At 48.5% G+C, this 16,300-nt stretch overlaps 1 protein-coding gene across 4 annotated transcripts in view; it reads left to right on the top strand.

Moving 5' to 3' along the window:
* TNRC6A (trinucleotide repeat containing adaptor 6A) overlaps window positions 1–16,300 on the top strand; it is a 376,657-nt gene that overhangs the window by 229,458 nt on the left and 130,899 nt on the right. The window lies entirely within an intron of this gene.

Below are 16,300 nucleotides of genomic sequence, written 5' to 3'. Positions count from 1 at the left end.
AGGTGCCCCCTGAAACCTTAACAGACTACCAGTGTAGGCTGACTAGTTTTAGCAGCCTGCCACACACCAGACATGTTGCTGGCCACATGGGGAGAGTATCTTTGTCACTCTGTGGCTAGTAACAAAGCCTGTACTGGGTGGAGGTGCTTCTCACCTCCCCCTGCAGGAACTGTAACACCTGGCGGTGAGCCTCAAAGGCTCACCCCCTTTGTTACAGCACCCCAGGGCACTCCAGCTAGTGGAGTTGCCCGCCCCCACCGGCCACGGCCCCACTTTTGGTGGAAAGGCCGGAGGAGATAATGTGAAAAACAAGGAGGAGTCACTGGCCAGTCAGGACAGCCCCTAAGGTGTCCTGAGTTGAGGTGACACTGACTTTTAGAAATCCTCCATTTTGTAGATGGAGGATTTCCCCAATAGGGATAGGGATGTGCCCCCCTCCCCTCAGGGAGGAGGCACAAAGAGGGTGTAGCCACCCTCAGGGCTAGTAGCCATTGGCTACTAACCCCCCCAGACCTAAACACACCCCTAAATCGAGTATTTAGGGGCTCCCAGAACACAGCAAGATAGATTCCTGCAACCTAAGAAGGACTGCTGAGCTGAAAACCTGCAGAGAAGACGGAGACACCAACTGCTTTGGCCCCCAGCTCTACCGGCCTGTCTCCCCACTTCTAAAGACACTGCTCCAGCGACGCGTTCCACAGGGTCCAGTGACCTCCGAGGACTACCCTGCATCTAGAAGGACCGAGAACTCCCGAGGACAGCGTCTCTGCTCCACAAAGAAGCAATTTTGAAACAACACACTTTTCCCGCCGGAAGCGTGAGACTTTGCACTCTGCACCCGACGCCCCCGGCTCGACTTGTGGAGAACAAACACCACAGGGTGGACTACCTGGCGACTACGAGACCGTGAGTAGCCAGAGTTGACCCCCCTGAGCCCCCACCGCGACGCCTGCAGAGGGAATCCCGAGGCGCCCCCTGACTGCGACTGCCTACTTCAAAGACCTGACTCCTGGTAAAGACACTGCACCCGCAGCCCCCAGGACCTGAAGGATCCGACCTCCAGTGCAGGAGCAACCCCCAGGTGGCCCTCTCCCTTGCCCAGGTGGTGGCTACCCCGAGGAGCCCCCCCCCCCCTTGCCTGCCTGCATCGCTGAAGAGACCCCTTGGTCTCCCATTGAATTCTATTGCGAACCAGACGCCTGTGTGCACTGCACCCAGCCGCCCCCGTGCCGCTGAGGTTGTACTTTTTGTGCTGACTTGTGTCCCCCCCGGTGCCCTACAAAACCCCCCTGGTCTGCCCTCCGAAGACGCGGGTTCTTACCTGCTGGCAGACTGGAACCGGGGCACCCCCTTCTCCATTGAAGCCTATGCGTTTTGGGCACCACTTTGACCTCTGCACCTGACCGGCCCTGAGCTGCTGGTGTGGTAACTTTGGGGTTACCCTGAACCCCCAACGGAGGGCTACCTTGGACCCAACTTTGAACCCTGTAGGTGGTTTACTTACCTGCACATCTAACAAACACTTACCTCCCCCAGGAACTGTTTAAAATTGCACTGTCTAGTTTCAAAATAGCTATTTGCCATTTGTGTGAAAACTGTATATGCTATTTTGCTAATTCAAAGTTCCTAAGTGAAATATCTTTCATTTAAAGTATTGTATGTAAATCTTGAACCTGTGGTTCTTAAAATAAACGAAGAAAATATATTTTTCTATAACAAAACCTATTGGCTGGATTTGTCTCTCAGTGTGTGTTCCTCATTTATTGCCTGTGTGTGTACAACAAATGCTTAACACTACCCTCTGATATGTCTACTGCTCGACCACACAACCACAAAATAGAGCATTAGAATGATCTCTTTTTGCCACTATCTTACATCTAAGGGGAACCCTTGGACTCTGTGCATGCTATTTCTTACTTTGATATAGTACATACAGAGCCAACTTCCTACAAGGCCCATTTAGTTTTGAAATATATTACTGGGCCTTTCTGTTGCCATAAAATAAATATGTAAGGCAATGTATTATCATGGCACACTAGGTCCTTAGGATGCTTGTTCTTTTGTGTATGGGCACAGTGGCAGTGCTAACTCAGTGTTTAGCAAAGCCAATATACTAGTGAAAGACAGGCATGCTCTTTTAAATATGGTTGGTGGATGGATGTGCGTTATTGTGTAATGAAGCTGTATTCAATTTGATTTTAGGGGAGAGGAATGCTTTAGTTTCGGAATGAACCGTGCTCATTGTTTTTGCTTCATGCATTCCCATGCTGCTTGTGGGGTGACGCACACAAGGTGTTCTGCATTGAGTAATGTGCTAGATTTTTAGTTGCACATTGTAGGAAAGTGTCCCTTTTTCGACATGCCCCACACCCCCCCCCACCCACACCCACACACAAAAACACACACACTTTTTGGCCACTGGTACTAAGGTTTTTCAACTGAAGGTGCACTGGGTTCCTGGGTACTAGAGGGTCCCTAGCGGCTGAAGCATGTATTGTGCCACCCTAAGGTACCCCACCCTAAAACCTGCACACAGCCTGCCATCGCAGACAGTCATGGTACAAGCCATAAGCAAAAACACAATGGCACATGTTGTGTGCTATGCCCCTGTCACTGTATCTAATATACGTAAGTCACCCCTACAGCAGTCTTTAGACCCCTAAGGCATGGTGCATTATATTTGAAGTGAGGACACATCTGCATGAGCAGTTAAGCCCCTATGATGTCTAGTTCAATTACGCAAACATTGAAGGTGAACAGGAAAGCCATCTTAAGGTATGTACAGGGCACTGGTCAACACTAGTTACCCAGCTACCTAATGGCTTCACTGAAACCTATGGTGTTTGGTATCAAACACCTTGTCTTAAATAAATCCAGACTGATGTCAGTCTTGCATTTATTATGACATCTACCCAGAGGGCACCTTGGAGGTGATAACTAAAGCCTACTAGTTTTCTAGTGTGCTGGGTGACTGGTATCCACCACATATCTGTTTTTGCCCCCCTGGAGATAAGAGCCTACTCCAGAGGTCTTCAAACGTTTTGACGCCAGGACCCCCTCTTAAACAAATTTAGGTGTAAAGACCCCCTTCTGATAAATTCTAGAACCTGGTACGCCTCATCAAAAACAATAATAAACATCCCCATTTCCCACAGCAAATCATTTTTACTGTGAGGAAATAATATTAAACAGTGTTTAGCAAACCAAAGGTCAGTGAATGGTCAGTGAATGTGGGGGCGTGGTCAAGGGTGTGACTAAAAACAAAGGTCATCATTTATGAGGAACTGGCGTGGGGCAGTGCCACAAGTCTTCTTGCTACACTGCCACATGCCAATATAAAAGGGTAGGAATGGACTGTATTTATGAAATAAAGTGCATTTCTGTCCTTTCCCCCTGCGCTGGTGCACAATTGGTACCTAGTGCCAACATAGGCAGGATTGTATTTGTGCAGGAAGGGGCACCTTCCGGCACAAAAACAATCTAGAGAGGCATTGTACCTCTTTCTATATGTGCGGCAGATAGCAACACACATGGAAAGAGGAAAAACAAGGAGAAATTAAAACATTTCTCCTCATTATGCCTGCTCTGGGGAGGCGTAAGGTTTTGTCACTGCTCCAGTTTACGTGATTTTGTAAATCTGAGGCAGCATCAAAATCCATGGGTGTTGCATGGGTACACCCACCCCAACGCCCATGGAACCTCTCCTTGACGCAAAGTAAGGCAATGCAGTGGCTTGCGCTGCTTTGCCTTACTCCATATATACAAGGCCATTCAAAGCCACGCAGGGTGGCTGTGCGTCACCTCATAGGTATGATTGAGAGGCTTGTGCCGCTGGAGCGTCAAAAAAAGTGATGCTCCAGCAGCGCAAGTCTCTCATAAATAAACCCCAAATATTCTCTACGTTTTTTTTTGTCTTTCACCGTCAGGTAGTTACATATAGAATAACAGCCAGCTTAAATTAAAAATAAATAAAAGAAAGTTGTTACTCATTAGGAAATGCACTGTAGTGCATTTGAAACCTCTGTTAGTTAATGCACTGCAGAGGTCTGTGTGTAACCAGAGTGACAGAACTAAATCTTGGTTAGTGCAGTTGAGAATAGTGACTTGTGTATTTTTAGTGCCAAGAGGTCACAGCCTGTGACAGAAAGCACTGTGAATATGTAAGGAATTATTTTATACTTGCATTACACGCAGTATAAGATAGGCCACGACAAAAAGGTTTAATATAAAACTGTGGTTCCAAAATGTAGATTTAAGTAATATCAGAGCATATGCAATACCTTTTTTTTAATAGCTATCCCTTCAACACCTCCAGGTGAAGTAACACCCTGAGGAAATACAATTACAATCATACACTTCACAGCACAGTTGTTAACTCTTTGCATTACTGTAAGGAAATGCCTCCTTGGCATGGTTACCCCCTGACTTTTTGCCTTTGCTGATGCTATGTTTTGAATTGAAAGTGTGCTGAGGCCTGCTAACCAGGCCCCAGCACCAGTGTTCTTTCCCTAACCTGTACTTCCTACAATTACCCTTCAAAAAGAATAAATATTTGTCCTCACAAAGCTTTGAGTGATTTGATCATTTAAAGCTGCTCCAAAGCACCTTTTACATTTGCAGATGAGCTCTAGAGCACATTTGCATTTCATTCAGGAAGCAGATGCCCTGGGAAGGCCTCCTTAGCTGTCTGTGCGAGATTCACAACACAGGAGACTCAAATTAAAGTTCAGCTGAGGCATTTTGAATATCGCTGGGGGAAAGCACGACCCCCTTTCCAGGACTCCACGGCCCCCCTGGGGGTCGCGACCCCCAGATTGAAGACCTCTGGCCTACTCTGAGACTAGAACAATGGCAGTTCCGGAGAACGCCGTTATTACCTCCTCCAGCAGGATGGCTAGTGAATCTGCAGACCAGACTGTTACAAGGCTGTAGATTCAATAAATACAATAAAACAGTTGTAAGGAAATGCCTCCTTGGCATGGTTACCCCCTGACTTTTTTGCCTTTGCTGATGCTAAGTTTTGATTTGAAAGTGTGCTGAGGCCTGCTAACCAGGCCCCAGCACCAGTGTTCTTTCCCTAACCTGTACTTTTGTTTCCACAATTGGCACACCCTGGCATCCAGGTAAGTCCCTTGTAACTGGTACTCCTGGTACCAAGGGCCCTGATGCCAGGGAAGGTCTCTAAGGGCTGCTGCATATCCTATGCCACCCTGGGGACCCCTCACTCAGTACAGACACACTGCTTGTCAGCTTGTGTGTGCTGGTGAGAACAAAACGAGTAAGTCGACATGGCACTCCCCTCAGGGTGCCATGCCAACCTCACACTGCCTATGCAGTATAGATAAGTCACCCCTCTAGCAGGCCTTACAGCCCTAAGGCAGGGTGCACTATACCATAGGTGAGGGCACCAGTGCATGAGCAAAACCTTAGACATTGTAAGTGCAGGGTAGCCATAAGAGTATATGGTCTGGGAGTCTGTCATACACGAACTCCACAGCACCATAATGGCTACATTGAAAACTGGGAAGTTTGGTATCTAACTTCTCAGCACAATAAATGCACACTAATGCCAGTGTACATTTTATTGTAACATACACCCCAGAGGGCACCTTAGAGGTGCCCCCTGAAACCTTAACCAACCACCCGTGTCGGCTGACTGGTTTTAGCAGCCTGCCACACTCGAGACATGTTGCTGGCCACATGGGGAGAGTGCCTTTGTCACTCTGTGGCTAGTAACAAAGCCTGTACTGGGTGGAGATGCTTATCACCTCCCCCTTGCAGGAACTGTAACACCTGGCGGTGAGCCTCAAAGGCTCACCCCCTTTGTTACAGCACCCCAGGGCATTCCAGCTAGTGGAGTTGCCCGCCCCCTCCGGCCACGGCCCCACTTTTAGCAGCAAGGCCGGAGGAGATAATGAGAAAAACAAGGAGTCGTCACTGGCCAGTCAGGACAGCCCCTAAGGCAACCTGAGCTGAGGTGACTCTGACTTTTAGAAATCCTCCATCTTGCAGATGGAGTATTCCCCCAATAGGGATAGGAATGTGACCCCCTCCCCTTAGTAGGAGGAGGAACAAAGAGGGTGTAGCCACCCTCAGGGCTAGTAGCCATTGGCTACTGCCCTCCCAGACCTAAACACACCCCTAAATTCTGTATTTAGTGGCTCCCCAGAACCTAGGAACTCAGATTCCTGCAACCTAAGAAGAAGAGGACTGCTAAGCTGAAAAACCCTGCAGAGAAGACGGAGACACCAACTGCTTTGGCCCCAGCTCTACCGGCCTGTCTCCACCCTTCTAAAGACACTGCTCCAGCGACGCTCTCCCCAGCGACCTCTGAATCCTCAGAGGACTGCCCTGCTCTAGAAGGACCAAGAAACTCCTGAAGACAGCGGCCCTGTTCATCCAAGACTGCAACTTTGTTTCAAAGGAGCAACTTTAAAACGACTTGCGTTTCCCGCCGGAAGCGTGAGACTTGCTACTCTGCACCCGACGCCCCTGGCTCGACTTGTGGAGAAACAACACTTCAGGGAGGACTCCCTGGCGATTGCGAGACCGTGAGTATCCAGAGTTGCGCCCCCCCCGAGGCCCCACAGCGACGCCTGCAGAGGGAATCCCGAGGCTCCCCCCGACCGCTACTGCCTGCTTCCCAGATCCTGACGCCTGGTAAAGACTGCACCCGCAGCCCCCAGGACCTGAAAGATCGGAACTCCAGTGCAGGAGTGACCCCCAGGTGGTCTCTCCCTTGCCCAGGTGGTGGCTACCCCGAGGAGCCCCCCCTCCTTGCCTGCCTGCATCGCTGAAGAGACCCCTTGGTCTCCCATTGATTTCAACTACAAACCCGATGTTTGGTTGCACACTGCACCCGGCCGCCCCGTGCCGCTGAGGGTGTTCTTTCTGTGCTGACTTGTGTCCCCCCCCCGGTGCCCTACAAAACCCCCCTGGTCTGCCCTCCGAAGACACGGGTACTTACCTGCTGGCAGACTAGAACTAGGGCACCCCCTTCTCCATTGAAGCCTATGCGTTTTGGGCACCACTTTGACCTCTGCACGTGACCGGCCCTGAGCTGCTGGTGTGGTAACTTTGCGGTTGCTCTGAACCCCCAACGGTGGGCTACTTTGGACCCAAACTTGAACCCTGTAGGTGGTTTACTTACCTGCAAGAACTAACAAATGAATGATTTATTTGAGAACTGTGTATGCTATTTTGATTATTCAAAGTTCCTAAAGTACCTACCTGCAATACCTTTCATTTGAAGTATTACATGTAAAATTTGAACCTGTGGTTCTTAAAATAAACTAAGAAAATATATGTTCGATGGCATCTGTCGCTGTAGATACGCATGTTTTGCATAGCTCGCCATCTGGTGTTGGGCCGGAGTGTTACAAGTTGTTTTTCTTCGAAGAAGTCTTTCGAGTCACGGGACTGAGTGACTCCTCCTTTTGTCTCCATTGCGCATGGGCGTCGACTCCATCTTCGATTGTTTTTTTTCCGCCATCGGGTTCGGACGTGTTCCTGTCGCTCCGAGTTTCGGAACGGAAAGATAGCTAATTTCGGAAGATTTTCATCGGTATTGTTGCGTTCGGGATCGGCGTAGTTAGATTCAACACCGCGTCTAAGATCGAAGAGCTCCGGTGCCCTTTGGGGTAATTTTTTCGATCCCCCGTCGGGGCCTGGTCGGCCCGACCGCGTGCAGAAGAACGCCGATGGAACGGACCCCGTTCCGTTTCTGTCCCAAATGCCACAATAAATACCCCTATACAGACCAACACTTGGTCTGCAACCTGTGCCTGTCACCTGAGCACAGTGAAGACACCTGCGAGGCCTGTCGTGCGTTCCGGTCCCGAAAAACACTCCGAGACCGTCGAGCCAGAAGACTTCAGATGGCGTCCGCGCCGACAGCCCACCGGGAGTTCGAGGAACAGGAAGAGGAGGGAACCTTTTCGATCCAAGAATCGGACTCCGAAGGATTCGACGATACACAAACCGTGAGTAAGACGTCGAAAACCACTCAGAAGAATATTTACAAGGCCCAGGGGACGCCACTGCCACCAGGCCATGGCTCGACCCATAAATTCGGTGACCGACCGTCGGCACCGAAAAAGGCCCAAACAGTGCCGAGATCGTCAGACTCCGGTCGAGACACCGGCACGCAGCCTTCTCGGGACCGAGTAAGTGCTGGAGACAAGCATCGACACCGAGATACCGGTGTAGACACGGCTCGACGCCGAGACAGCGGCACCGAAGAAGATCGACGCCGAGAGGTTTCGGCCCCGAAAAAGAAAAAAGTCACCTCGGAGCCGAAAAAAGATGCAGACAGGGTTTCGGTGCCAAAACAAACTGCAACCGACCCAGTTTCAGGCTCTTATACAGAAGAGCACTCGCTAACCTCCCAAATGCAAAAGCATAGGTTTGAGGAAGAGCTACACTCAACTGATGTAGACCATACGCAAAAGCGTATTTTCATACAGCAGGGGACAGGAAAAATAAGCACCCTTCCCCCTATTAGAAGAAAGAGAAGATTGGAGTTCCAAACTGAACAAACACCACAAACAAAAGTGGTGAAAAAAGTTACCCCACCACCCTCTCCTCCACCTGTGATTAACGTCTCACCAGCACAAACTCCATCACATTCCCCAGCTCACACCACCATGAGCCAGGGTGACCAAGACGCATGGGACTTATACGACGCCCCAGTGTCAGATAACAGTCCGGAGGCATACCCTACGAAGCCATCTCCACCAGAGGACAGCACTGCGTATTCTCAAGTGGTGGCTAGAGCAGCACAATTTCACAATGTAAGCCTCCACTCAGAACAGGTCGAGGATGACTTTTTATTCAACACACTCTCCTCCACCCACAGCTCCTACCAAAGCCTGCCTATGCTCCCTGGTATGCTCCGGCACGCAAAAGAAATCTTTAAGGAGCCGGTCAAAAGTAGGGCAATCACACCAAGAGTGGAAAAAAAGTATAAGGCGCCTCCTACAGACCCGGCTTTCATCACTACACAGCTGCCACCAGACTCTGTCGTTGTAGGAGCAGCTAGGAAAAGGGCCAACTCCCACACATCTGGAGATGCACCACCCCCAGATAAAGAAAGCCGCAAGTTCGATGCAGCTGGTAAGAGTCGCAGCACAAGCTGCAAACCAGTGGCGCATCGCTAACTCCCAGGCACTACTTGCGCGCTATGACAGAGCCCATTGGGATGAGATGCAACATCTCATTGACCATCTGCCCAAGGACCTACAAAATAGGGCAAAACAAGTGGTTGAGGAGGGACAGACCATTTCCAACAACCAAATCCGCTCCTCCATGGACGCTGCAGATACAGCTGCACGGACAATTAATACATCTGTAACTATCAGAAGGCATGCATGGCTCCGAACGTCTGGATTTAAACCAGAGATTCAGCAAGCAGTTCTCAATATGCCTTTTAACGAAAAAGAACTGTTCGGTCCAGAAGTGGACACAGCGATTGAGAAACTCAAAAAAGACACGGACACTGCTAAAGCCATGGGCGCACTCTACTCCCTGCAGAGCAGAGGGAATTACAGCACATTCCGTAAAACACCCTTTAGAGGGGGGTTTCGGGGTCAGAGCACACAAGCCAGCACCTCACAGGCAACACCGTCCAGTTACCAGGGACAGTACAGAGGAGGTTTTCGGGGACAATATAGAGGAGGGCAATTCCCTAGGAATAGAGGAAAATTTCAAAGCCCCAAAACCCCTACTACTAAGCAGTGACTCACATGTCACTCACCCCCTCCACACAACACCAGTGGGGGGAAGAATAAGTCATTATTACAAAGCATGGGAGGAAATCACTACAGACACTTGGGTTCTAGCAATTATCCAACATGGTTATTGCATAGAATTTCTACAATTCCCTCCAAACATACCACCAAAAGCAAAACATTTGACAAAACATCATTCCAATCTCCTGGAGATAGAAGTGCAGGCACTATTGCAAAAGAATGCAATCGAATTAGTGCCAAACACACAAATAAACACAGGAGTTTACTCACTGTACTTTCTGATACCAAAGAAGGACAAAACGCTGAGACCAATCCTAGACCTCAGAATAGTGAACACATTCATCAAATCAGACCACTTTCACATGGTCACACTACAAGAAGTATTACCATTGCTAAAACTACACGACTACATGACAACTTTAGACCTCAAGGACGCGTATTTCCATATACCAATACACCCATCGCACAGGAAATACCTAAGGTTTGTATTCAAAGGAATACATTACCAATTCAAGGTACTGCCTTTCGGATTAACAACCGCACCAAGAGTCTATACCAAATGTCTAGCGGTAGTCGCTGCACACATCAGAAGGCAGCAAATACATGTGTTCCCATATCTAGACGACTGGCTAATCAAGGCCCATTCGTTAATAGAGTGCTCAAATCACACAAATCAGATCATACAAACCCTCTTCAAACTAGGGTTCACCGTCAACTTCACGAAATCCAACATTCTGCTGTGCAAGGTACAACAATACCTAGGAGCCATAATAGACACAACAAAAGGAGTAGCCACTCCAAGTCCCCAAAGAATTCAAAATTTCAACACCATCATACAACGCATGTATCCAACACAAAAGATACAAGCAAAGATGATATTACAACTCCTAGGCATGATGTCTTCATGCATAGCCATTGTCCCAAACGCAAGACTGCACATGAGGCCCTTACAACAGTGCCTAGCATCACAGTGGTCTCAAGCACAGGGTCATCTTCTAGATCTGGTGTTAATAGACCGCCAAACTTACCTCTCGCTTCTGTGGTGGAACAACATAAATTTAAACAAAGGGCGGCCTTTCCAAGACCCAGTGCCACAATACGTAATAACAGATGCTTCCATGACAGGGTGGGGAGCACACCTCGATCAACACAGCATACAAGGACAATGGAACGTACATCAAACAAAACTGCATATAAATCACCTAGAACTTCTAGCAGTTTTTCAAGCACTAAAAGCTTTCCAACCAATAATAGTTCACAAATACATTCTCGTCAAGACAGACAACATGACAACAATGTATTATCTAAACAAGCAAGGGGGGACGCACTCCACGCAGTTAAGCCTGCTAGCACAAAAAATTTGGCGTTGGGCAATTCACAACCAAATTCGCCTAATAGCACAATTTATACCAGGGATCCAAAATCAAGTCGCAGACAATCTCTCTCGAGATCACCAACAGGTCCACGAATGGGAAATTCACCCCCAAATTCTGAACACCTATTTCAAACTCTGGGGAACACCTCAAATAGACTTGTTTGCGACGAAGGAGAACGCAAAGTGCCAAAACTTCACATCCAGATACCCACACAAACAGTCCCAAGGCAATGCCCTATGGATGAACTGGTCAGGGATATTTGCTTACGCTTTTCCTCCTCTCCCTCTCCTTCCTTACCTGGTAAACAAACTCAGTCAAAACAAACTCAAACTCATATTAATAGCACCAACTTGGGCAAGGCAACCCTGGTACACAACGCTGCTAGACCTATCAGTAGTACCCTACATCAAATTGCCCAACAGGCCAGATCTGTTGACACAACACAACCAAAAGATCAGACACCCAGATCCAGCATCGCTGAATCTAGCAATCTGGCTCCTGAAATCCTAGAATTCGGGCACTTACAACTTACCCAAGAATGTATGGAAGTCATAAAGCAAGCCAGAAGGCCATCCACCAGGCACTGCTATGCAAGTAAATGGAAGAGGTTTGTTTGCTACTGCCATATTAATCAAATACAACCATTACACACAACTCCAGAACCTGTAGTGGGTTACTTGCTTCACTTACAAAAATCTAACCTGGCTTTCTCTTCCATTAAAATACACCTTGCAGCAATATCTGCATACCTGCAGACTACCTATTCAACTTCCCTATATAAGATACCAGTCATTAAAGCATTCACGGAGGGCCTTAGGAGAATTATACCACCAAGAACACCACCTGTTCCTTCATGGAACTTAAATGTTGTCTTAACAAGACTCATGGGTCCACCTTTTGAACCCATGCACTCTTGCGAAATACAGTTCCTCACCTGGAAGGTTGCAGTTCGATGGCATCTGTCGCTGTAGATACGCATGTTCTGCAATAGCTCGCCATCTGGTGTTGGGCCGGAGTGTTACAAGTTGTTTTTCTTCGAAGAAGTCTTTCGAGTCACGGGACCGAGTGACTCCTCCTTTTGTCTCCATTGCGCATGGGCGTCGACTCCATCTTCGATTGTTTTTTTTCCGCCATCGGGTTCGGACGTGTTCCTGTTGCTCCGAGTTTCGGAACGGAAAATTGGCTAATTTCGGAAGATTTTCGTCGGTATTGTTGCGTTCGGGATCGGCGTACTTAGATTCCACACCGCATCGAAGATCGAAGAGCTCCGGTGCCCTTCGGGGTAGTTTTTCGATCCTCCGTCGGGGCCTGGTCGGCCCGACCGCGTGCTGAAGAACGCCGATGGAACGGACCCCGTTCCGTTTCTGCCCCAAATGCCACAATAAATACCCCTACACAGACCAACACTTGGTCTGCAACCTGTGCCTGTCACCTGAGCACAGCGAAGACACCTGCGAGGCCTGTCGTGCGTTCCGGTCCCGAAAAACACTCCGAGACCGTCGAGCCAGAAGACTTCAAATGGCGTCCGCACCGACAGCCCAACGGGAGTTCGAGGAACAGGAAGAAGAAGGTACCTTCTCGATCCAAGACTCAGACTCCGAAGGATTCGACGACACACAAACCGTGAGTAAGACGTCGAAAACCACACAAAGAAACATTTACAAGGCCCAGGGGACGCCACTGCCACCAGGCCATGGCTCCACCCATAAATTCGGTGACCGACCGTCGGCACCGAAAAAGGCCAAAACAGTGCCGAGATCGTCCGACTCCGGTCGAGACACCGGCACGCAGCCTTCTCGGGACCGAGAAAGTGCTGGAGACAAGCCTCGACACCGAGATGCCGGTGTGGACACGGCTCGACGCCGAGACAGCGGCACCGAAACAGATCGACGCCGAGAGGTTTCGGCCCCGAAAAGGAAAAAAGTCACCTCGGAGCCGAAAAAACACGCAGACAAAGTTTCGACGCCGAAACAAACTGCAAGCGACCCAGCTTCAGGCTCTTATACAGAAGAGCACTCGCTGACCTCCCAAATGCAAAAGCATAGGTTTGAGGAAGAGCTACAAGCAACTGATGTGGACCATACGCAAAAGCGTATCTTCATTCAGCAGGGGACAGGAAAAATAAGCACCCTTCCCCCCATTAGGAGAAAGAGGAGGTTGGAGTTCCAGACGGAACAAGCACCACAACCAAAAGTGGTTAAAAGAATTACACCACCACCCTCTCCTCCGCCCGTGATTAACGTTTCACCAGCACAAACTCCATCTCACTCCCCAGCTCACACCACCATGAGCCAGGGTGACCAAGATCAGGACGCATGGGACCTATACGACGCCCCAGTGTCAGATAACAGCCCGGAGGCCTACCCTACAAAGCCATCTCCACCAGAAGACAGCACCGCGTACTCTCAGGTGGTGGCTAGAGCAGCACAATTTCATAACGTAAGCCTCCACTCAGAACAAGTCGAGGATGATTTCTTGTTCAACACACTCTCCTCCACCCACAGCTCCTACCAAAGCCTGCCTATGCTCCCTGGTATGCTCCGGCACGCAAAAGACATATTTAAGGAGCCGGTCAAAAGTAGGGCAATCACACCAAGGGTGGAAAAGAAGTATAAGCCGCCTCCTACGGACCCGGCTTTCATCACTACACAGCTGCCACCAGACTCTGTTGTTGTAGGAGCAGCTAGGAAAAGGGCCAACTCTCACACATCTGGAGATGCACCACCCCCAGATAAAGAAAGCCGCAAGTTCGATGCAGCTGGTAAAAGAGTCGCAGCACAAGCTGCAAACCAGTGGCGCATCGCGAACTCCCAGGCACTACTTGCGCGCTATGACAGAGCCCACTGGGACGAGATGCAACATCTCATTGAACATCTGCCCAAGGACTTCCAAAATAGGGCGAAACAAGTGGTTCAGGAGGGACAGACCATCTCCAACAACCAGATACGTTCCTCCATGGACGCTGCAGATACAGCTGCACGGACAATTAATACATCTGTAACTATCAGACGGCATGCATGGCTCCGAACGTCTGGATTTAAACCAGAGATTCAACAAGCAGTTCTCAATATGCCTTTTAATGAAAAAGAACTGTTCGGTCCAGAAGTGGACACAGCGATTGAGAAACTCAAAAAAGATACGGACACTGCCAAAGCCATGGGCGCACTCTACTCCCCGCAGAGCAGAGGGAATTACAGCACATTCCGTAAAACGCCCTTTCGAGGGGGGTTTCGGGGTCAAAGCACACAAGCCAGCACCTCACAAGCAACACCGTCCACTTACCAGGGACAGTATAGAGGAGGTTTTCGGGGACAATATAGAGGAGGGCAATTCCCTAGAAATAGAGGGAGATTTCAAAGCCCCAAAACCCCTACTACTAAACAATGACTCACATGTCACTCACCCCCTCCACACAACACCAGTGGGGGGAAGAATAGGTCATTATTACAAAGCATGGGAGGAAATCACTACAGACACTTGGGTTCTAGCAATTATCCAACATGGTTATTGCATAGAATTTCTACAATTCCCTCCAAACATACCACCAAAAGCACAAAATTTAACAACACACCATTCCAATCTCCTGGAGATAGAAGTGCAGGCACTATTGCAAAAGAATGCAATCGAATTAGTGCCAAACACACAAATAAACACAGGAGTTTACTCACTGTACTTTCTGATACCAAAGAAGGACAAAACGCTGAGACCAATCCTAGACCTCAGAGTAGTAAACACTTTCATCAAATCAGACCACTTCCACATGGTCACACTACAAGAAGTATTGCCATTGCTAAAACTACACGACTACATGGCAACTTTAGACCTCAAGGATGCTTATTTCCATATACCAATACACCCATCGCACAGGAAATACCTAAGGTTTGTATTCAAAGGAATACATTACCAATTCAAGGTACTGCCTTTCGGATTAACAACCGCACCAAGAGTCTTTACCAAATGTCTAGCGGTAGTCGCTGCACACTTAAGAAGGCAGCAAATACATGTGTTCCCATATTTGGACGACTGGCTAATCAAGGCCCATTCGTTCATACAGTGCTCAAATCACACAAATCAGATCATACAAACCCTCTTCAAACTCGGGTTCACCGTCAATTTCACAAAATCCAAAATTCTGCCACGCAAGGTACAACAATACCTGGGAGCCATAATAGACACATCAAAGGGAGTAGCCACTCCAAGTCTACAAAGAATTCAAAATTTCAACACCATCATACAACGCATGTATCCAACACAAAAAATACAAGCAAAGATGGTATTACAACTCCTAGGCATGATGTCATCATGCATAGCCATTGTCCCAAACGCAAGACTGCACATGAGGCCCTTACAACAGTGCCTAGCATCACAGTGGTCTCAAGCACAGGGTCACCTTCTAGATCTGGTGTTAATAGACCGCCAAACTTACCTCTCGCTTCTGTGGTGGAACAACATAAATTTAAACAAGGGGCGGCCTTTCCAAGACCCAGTGCCACAATACGTAATAACAACAGATGCTTCCATGACAGGGTGGGGAGCACACCTCGATCAACACAGCATACAAGGACAATGGAATGTACATCAAACAAAACTGCATATCAATCACCTAGAACTTCTAGCAGTTTTTCAAGCACTAAAAGCTTTCCAACCAATAATAGTTCACAAATACATTCTCGTCAAAACAGACAACATGACAACAATGTATTATCTAAACAAGCAGGGAGGGACGCACTCCACGCAGTTAAGCCTGCTAGCACAAAAAATTTGGCATTGGGCAATTCACAACCAAATTCGCCTAATTGCACAGTTTATACCAGGGATACAAAATCAACTCGCAGACAATCTCTCTCGAGATCACCAACAGGTCCACGAATGGGAAATTCACCCCCAAATTCTGAACACTTATTTCAAACTCTGGGGAACACCTCAGATATACTTGTTTGCGACAAGGGAGAACGCAAAATGCCAAAACTTCGCATCCAGGTACCCACACAAACAATCCCAAGGCAATGCCCTATGGATGAACTGGTCAGGGATATTTGCTTACGCTTTTCCTCCTCTCCCTCTCCTTCCTTACCTGGTAAACAAACTCAGTCAAAGCAAACTCAAACTCATATTGATAGCACCAACTTGGGCAAGGCAACCCTGGTACACAACGCTGCTAGACCTATCAGTGGT

The sequence above is a fragment of the Pleurodeles waltl genome, chromosome 10, assembly GCF_031143425.1.
Source record: "Pleurodeles waltl isolate 20211129_DDA chromosome 10, aPleWal1.hap1.20221129, whole genome shotgun sequence".
Taxonomy (NCBI): Eukaryota; Metazoa; Chordata; class Amphibia; order Caudata; family Salamandridae; genus Pleurodeles; species Pleurodeles waltl.
Note: the sequence above shows the minus strand (reverse complement) of the source record. Positions and strands in the feature narration are given on the sequence as shown.